The sequence below is a fragment of the Heterodontus francisci genome, unplaced genomic scaffold, assembly GCF_036365525.1.
Source record: "Heterodontus francisci isolate sHetFra1 unplaced genomic scaffold, sHetFra1.hap1 HAP1_SCAFFOLD_1087, whole genome shotgun sequence".
Lineage (NCBI taxonomy): Eukaryota > Metazoa > Chordata > Chondrichthyes > Heterodontiformes > Heterodontidae > Heterodontus > Heterodontus francisci.
Genome location: NW_027141517.1, coordinates 57501 through 65000, shown reverse-complemented (window position 1 = coordinate 65000; position 7500 = coordinate 57501).

Sequence of the window (7500 nt, the reverse complement as noted above, 5' to 3'; positions counted from 1 at the left end):
AAAGTCGGTTGGGCGGCAGCTAGGGTCGGTCTCTGCAGACCTGGAGGCTCGGGTGGACTCTTGGAATAAACGTCCAAGTCCCGACTTGCCACCTCCTACTACTGTGCAGATACCCCGCCAACCCCCAGCCACCCGAATGACAAGCGTCCGATCAGCGGGACGAATTTGACAACTCTGGCCGGACCTCTGGAACTCCATCCCGGGTAACCGGGGCAAATTTTTCCGCTTGATCGCCCTTCCACTGGTTAACCATTTGCCCTTTCGGACTTAGTCTCTGGACATTATTCGACGGATTTTCTGGTTAACCATTTGCCCTTTCGGACTTAGTCTCTGGGCATTATTTTCGACTTTTTGGTTAATGATTTCATACTTTTTACTTACTTTTGCCCTTTTTGGTTAATGATTACTCTGCTTACTGGTTAACCATTTGCCCTTTCGGACTTAGTCTCTGGACATTATTTTCGAGTTTTTGGTTAATGATTTCACACTTTTAACATATTTTTGCGCTTTTTGGTTAATGATTACTCTGCTTACTGGTTAACCATTTGCCCTTTTGGACTTAGTCTCTGGAGATTATTTTCGACTTTTTGGTTAATGATTTCACACTTTTTACTTACTTTTGCGATTTTTGGTTAATGATTTCACACTTTTTACTTACTTTTGCGATTTTTGGTTAATGATTACTCTGCTTACTGGTTAACCATTTGCCCTTTCGGACTTAGTCTCTGGAGATTATTTTCGAGTTTTTGGTTAATGATTTCACACTTTTTACTTACTTTTGCGATTTTTGGTTAATGATTTCACACTTTTTACTTACTTTTGCGATTTTTGGTTAATGATTACTCTGCTTACTGGTTAACCATTTGCCCTTTCGGACTTGGTCTCTGGACATTATTTTCGAGTTTTTGGTTAATGATTTCACACTTTTTACTTACTTTTGCGATTTTTGGTTAATGATTTCACACTTTTAACATATTTTTGCGCTTTTTGGTTAATGATTACTCTGCTTACTGGTTAACCATTTGCCCTTTCGGACTTAGTCTCTGGAGATTATTTTCGACTTTTTGGTTAATGATTTCACACTTTTAACTTAATTTTGTGCTTTTTGGTTAATGATTTCACACTTTTTACTTACTTTTGCGATTTTTGGTTAATGATTACTCTGCTTACTGGTTAACCATTTGCCCTTTCGGACTTAGTCTCTGGACATTATTTTCGAGTTTTTGGTTAATGATTTCACACTTTTAACATATTTTTGCGCTTTTTGGTTAATGATTACTCTGCTTACTGGTTAACCATTTGCCCTTTCGGACTTAGTCTCTGGAGATTATTTTCGAGTTTTTGGTTAATGATTTCACACTTTTTACTTACTTTTGCGCTTTTTGGTTACTGATTTCACACTTTTTACATATTTTTGCGCTTTTTGGTTAATGATTACTCTGCTTACTGGTTAATTATTTGCCCTTTCGGACTTAGTCTCTGCACATTATTTTCGAGTTTTTGGTTAATGATTTCACACTTTTAACATATTTTTGCGCTTTTTGGTTAATGATTACTCTGCTTACTGGTTAACCATTTGCCCTTTCGGACTTAGTCTCTGGAGATTATTTTCGAGTTTTTGGTTAATGATTTCACACTTTTTACTTACTTTTGCGCTTTTTGGTTACTGATTTCACACTTTTTACATATTTTTGCGCTTTTTGGTTAATGATTACTCTGCTTACTGGTTAATTATTTGCCCTTTCGGACTTAGTCTCTGCACATTATTTTCGAGTTTTTGGTTAATGATTTCACACTTTTAACATATTTTTGCGCTTTTTGGTTAATGATTACTCTGCTTACTGGTTAACCATTTGCCCTTTCGGACTTAGTCTCTGGAGATTATTTTCGACTTTTTGGTTAATGATTTCACACTTTTAACTTAATTTTGTGCTTTTTGGTTAATGATTTCACACTTTTTACTTACTTTTGCGATTTTTGGTTAATGATTACTCTGCTTACTGGTTAACCATTTGCCCTTTCGAACTTAGTCTCTGGACATTATTTTCGAGTTTTTGGTTAATGATTTCACACTTTTAACATATTTTTGCGCTTTTTGGTTAATGATTACTCTGCTTACTGGTTAATTATTTGCCCTTTCGGACTTAGTCTCTGCACATTATTTTCGAGTTTTTGGTTAATGATTTCACACTTTTAACATATTTTTGCGCTTTTTGGTTACTGATTTCATACTTTTTACTTACTTTTGCGCCTTTTGGTTAATGATTACTCTGCTTACTGGTTAACCATTTGCCCTTTCGGACTTAGTCTCTGGACATTATTTTCGAGTTTTTGGTTAATGATTTCACACTTTTTACTTACTTTTGCGATTTTTGGTTAATGATTACTCTGCTTACTGGTTAACCATTTGCCCTTTCGGACTTAGTCTCTGGACATTATTTTCGGGTTTTTGGTTAATGATTTCACACTTTTTACTTACTTTTGCGATTTTTGGTTAATGATTACTCTGCTTACTGGTTAACCATTTGCCCTTTCGGACTTAGTCTCTGGACATTGTTTTCGACATTTTGGTTAATGATTTCACACTTTTAACTTAATTTTGTGCTTTTTGGTTAATGATTTCATACTTTTTACTTACTTTTGCGATTTTTGGTTAATGATTTCATACTTTTTACTTACTTTTGCGATTTTTGGTTAATGATTTCATACTTTTTACTTACTTTTGCCCTTTTTGGTTAATGATTTCATACTTTTTACTTACTTTTGCGATTTTTGGTTCATGATTACTCTGCTTACTGGTTAACCATTTGCCCTTTCGGACTTGGTCTCTGGACATTATTTTCGACTTTTTGGTTAATGATTTCACACTTTTAACTTAATTTTGTGCTTTTTGGTTAATGATTTCATACTTTTTACTTACTTTTGCCCTTTTTGGTTAATGATTACTCTGCTTACTGGTTAACCATTTGCCCTTTCGGACTTAGTCTCTGCACATTATTTTCGAGTTTTTGGTTAATGATTTCACACTTTTAACATATTTTTGCGATTTTTGGTTAATGATTACTCTGCTTACTGGTTAACCATTTGCCCTTTCGGACTTAGTCTCTGGAGATTATTTTCGACTTTTTGGTTAATGATTTCACACTTTTAACATATTTTTGCGCTTTTTGGTTACTGATTTCATACTTTTTACTTACTTTTGCGCCTTTTGGTTAATGATTACTCTGCTTACTGGTTAACCATTTGCCCTTTCGGACTTAGTCTCTGGAGATTATTTTCGAGTTTTTGGTTAATGATTTCACACTTTTTACTTACTTTTGCGATTTTTGGTTAATGATTACTCTGCTTACTGGTTAACCATTTGCCCTTTTGGACTTAGTCTCTGGAGATTATTTTCGACTTTTTGGTTAATGATTTCACACTTTTTACTTACTTTTGCGATTTTTGGTTAATGATTTCACACTTTTTACTTACTTTTGCGATTTTTGGTTAATGATTACTCTGCTTACTGGTTAACCATTTGCCCTTTCGGACTTAGTCTCTGGAGATTATTTTCGAGTTTTTGGTTAATGATTTCACACTTTTTACTTACTTTTGCGATTTTTGGTTAATGATTTCACACTTTTTACTTACTTTTGCGATTTTTGGTTAATGATTACTCTGCTTACTGGTTAACCATTTGCCCTTTCGGACTTGGTCTCTGGACATTATTTTCGAGTTTTTGGTTAATGATTTCACACTTTTTACTTACTTTTGCGATTTTTGGTTAATGATTACTCTGCTTACTGGTTAACCATTTGCCCTTTCGGACTTAGTCTCTGGAGATTATTTTCGAGTTTTTGGTTAATGATTTCACACTTTTTACTTACTTTTGCGATTTTTGGTTAATGATTACTCTGCTTACTGGTTAACCATTTGCCCTTTCGGACTTAGTCTCTGCACATTATTTTCGAGTTTTTGGTTAATGATTTCACACTTTTAACATATTTTTGCGCTTTTTGGTTAATGATTACTCTGCTTACTGGTTAACCATTTGCCCTTTTGGACTTAGTCTCTGGACATTATTTTCGAGTTTTTGGTTAATGATTTCACACTTTTTACTTACTTTTGCGATTTTTGGTTAATGATTTCACACTTTTTACTTACTTTTGCGATTTTTGGTTAATGATTACTCTGCTTACTGGTTAACCATTTGCCCTTTCGGACTTAGTCTCTGGAGATTATTTTCGAGTTTTTGGTTAATGATTTCACACTTTTTACTTACTTTTGCGATTTTTGGTTAATGATTTCACACTTTTTACTTACTTTTGCGATTTTTGGTTAATGATGACTCTGCTTACTGGTTAACCATTTGCCCTTTCGGACTTAGTCTCTGCACATTATTTTCGAGTTTTTGGTTAATGATTTCACACTTTTTACTTACTTTTGCGATTTTTGGTTAATGATTTCATACTTTTTACTTACTTTTGCGATTTTTGGTTAATGATTACTCTGCTTACTGGTTAACCATTTGCCCTTTCGGACTTGGTCTCTGGACATTATTTTCGAGTTTTTGGTTAATGATTTCACACTTTTAACATAATTTTGCGCTTTTTGGTTAATGATTACTCTGCTTGCTTGTTACTGATTTCCCCTTTCGGACTTGATCTCTGGCCGTTCTTTTCGACCTTTTTGGATAAGGTTTCCACACTCTGAAATTATTTTGGGCTCACTGATTAGGCGAGATCAAGGGGGCATGCCTGGGCACTTTGGGCTCAGTTTGGGAAGGCGGCGTCCGTGTGCTCCTCCGCCCTTCCCGCACTTGCGGCTAGGTTTGCCAAACTGCGCTGACCCGCAGCCCTGCCTTTTTGCCCACGGCACGGAACGACTCAAGTCTGGCTCCGTTCCAGGCCGTTGCCTCCGGCTGCCCGCCGTCCGGCCGGCCTGGGACGTACCCCGGCTGACGGCGCCGGAGGCCCTCTAGCAGCCACCGGTGCCGCGGGCCAATGGGTCCGGGCGTTCCGGAGCTATCGGTGGGGAAGTGCTCTCCCCTTTTCCTGACGCCGTTCGCCCGAGCAGAGGTGCAGCCTGACGGGACTGCTGTCGCCTTCCGCGGCGCACCGGCCCCTTTCACCTGCCGTCGACCGCGCGGAGCTCGGACCTCCCTCCCCGAAGTTATGGCCCCGGCGCCGGAGGGTGCCCGGGGCCGGGCATTCAGCGGGGTGAGTCTTCACCTTCCCGGTCAGCCTGCGGGGTCGGTGCGCCGGCACTCGACGCCGGAGGGTCCCCTCTTTCCGTAGAGCCCCGCCCGGTGCCGATCGGCCGGCGGATTGCGGAGCGAACCGCGCCTGACCGACGGGCCTCGGAAACCCGTTGCAGTCGACGGGGGGGAACCGGACAGCGGGACGAGGTGCCGATTCCACCCGCAGATTCGATCCCGAAATCCCGCGGGATTCGGCGGTCCGACCCGACAGATTCAAACGTCGCCCGGGCGGCCCCCAGCGGTCGGGCCGGCCTGGTTCCGCCACCGCCCGATGCCCCTCGCCCCCGGCTACCGCCGGCCGCGCAGACCGAGCGAATGCGGCCGGACGTCCGGCGGCAATCGGCCGGAAAGCGGTATGGCCATTTCCTACTGTCCCTCGGACGGGCAGAGGGGCGGCGCCGGGGCACTCGCGGACCAGGCCGCGCCCCTCCGAGCCCTACCGCCTGCCGTCGACCGCGCGGGGATCGGACCTCCCTCCCCGAAGTTATGGCCCCGGAGCCGGAGGGTACCCGGGGCCGGGCATTCAGCGGGGTGAGTCTTCACCTTCCCGGTCAGCCTGCGGGGTCGGTGCGCCGGCACTCGACGCGGGAGGGTCCCCTCTTTCCGTAGAGCCCCGCCCGGTGCCGATCGGCCGGCGGATTGCGGAGCGAACCGCGCCTGACCGACGGGCCTCGGAAACCCGTTGCAGTCGACCGGGGGGAACCGGACAGCGGGACGAGGTGCCGATTCCACCCGCAGATTCGATCCCGAAATCCCGCGGGATTCGGCGGTCCGACCCGACAGATTCAAACGTCGCCCGGGCGGCCCCCAGCGGTCGGGCCGGCCTGGTTCCGCCACCGCCCGATGCCCCTCGCCCCCGGCTACCGCCGGCCGCGCAGACCGAGCGAATGCGGCCGGACGTCCGGCGGCAATCGGCCGGAAAGCGGTATGGCCATTTCCTACTGTCCCTCGGACGGGCAGAGGGGCGGCGCCGGGGCACTCGCGGACCAGGCCGCGCCCCTCCGAGCCCTACCGCCTGCCGTCGACCGCGCGGGGATCGGACCCTCCTCGCCGAAGTTATGGAGGTAGGACCGGGAGGCTGCCCAGGGTCGGGACTTCAACCGGCTGCCGCCACCCTTTCCCGCCTGTCCCACGGGCTCGGAGATCCAGGCCCTGCAAAGACCCTCCGGTCGCCACCCGACAGGTGCTTTACCGGAGAAATCGTAAACCGGCGTCAGGGCCGGACCTGTCCCGCAGAGGGCAGCCTGCGCCCTTATGCTTTCCCTTTTGCTTTGGCCCCGCAGTAGCAAATGGTTCACCGATAAGTCGGGAACCCACACGCCCGGCCCCACCCGCCCATCCTTCCGCAATGCATCGCCTAGACACACGCACCAAGGGCGCTCTCCTTCCCCCGCCTCCCACATCCCACAGGATGTGCCCTCAGACCACGGCGCCCACACAACCACCCACCCACCCAACCTTCCTAAACACGCCGGCAAACATGCATACAAACACGGCCACCTTCGCAAATTCACCCCCACGCCGACTATTAAGCCCGGCAAGACTCATTGCAGCCAACCGCGGCCAAAAGTTGAAGTGACAACTCATTAACCAATTTCCAAAATTAGGCCAACTGAATAACCAGACTCTTTGTCAATCTGACGACGGGGGCAAATCATAAACCGGTTCTGCCCACTGCTAGCCTTCGCAAAGTCACCCCCGCACGCCGACTATTAAGCCCGGCAAGACTCATTGTAGCCAACCGCGGCCAAAAGTTGAAGTGACAACTCATTAACCAATTTACAACATTTGGACAACTGATTAACCAGACTCTTTGTCAATCTGACGACGGGAGCAAATCATAAACCGGTTCTGCCCACTGCTAGCCTTCGCAAGGTCACCCCCGCACGCCGACTATTAAGCCCGGCAAGACTCATTGTAGCCAACCGCGGCCAAAAGTTGAAGTGACAACTCATTAACCAATTTACAACATTTGGACAACTGATTAACCAGACTCTTTGTCAATCTGACGACGGGAGCAAATCATAAACCGGTTCTGCCCAGTGCTAGCCTTCGCAAAGTCACACCCCCCCCCCCCCCCACGCCGACTATTAAGCCCGGCAAGACTCATTGCAGCCAACCGCGGCCAAAAGTTGAAGTGACAACTCATTAACCAATTTACAACATTTGGACAACTGATTAACCAGACTCTTTGTCAATCTGACGACGGGGGCAAATCATAAACCGGTTCTGCCCACTGCTAGCCTTCGCAAAGTCAC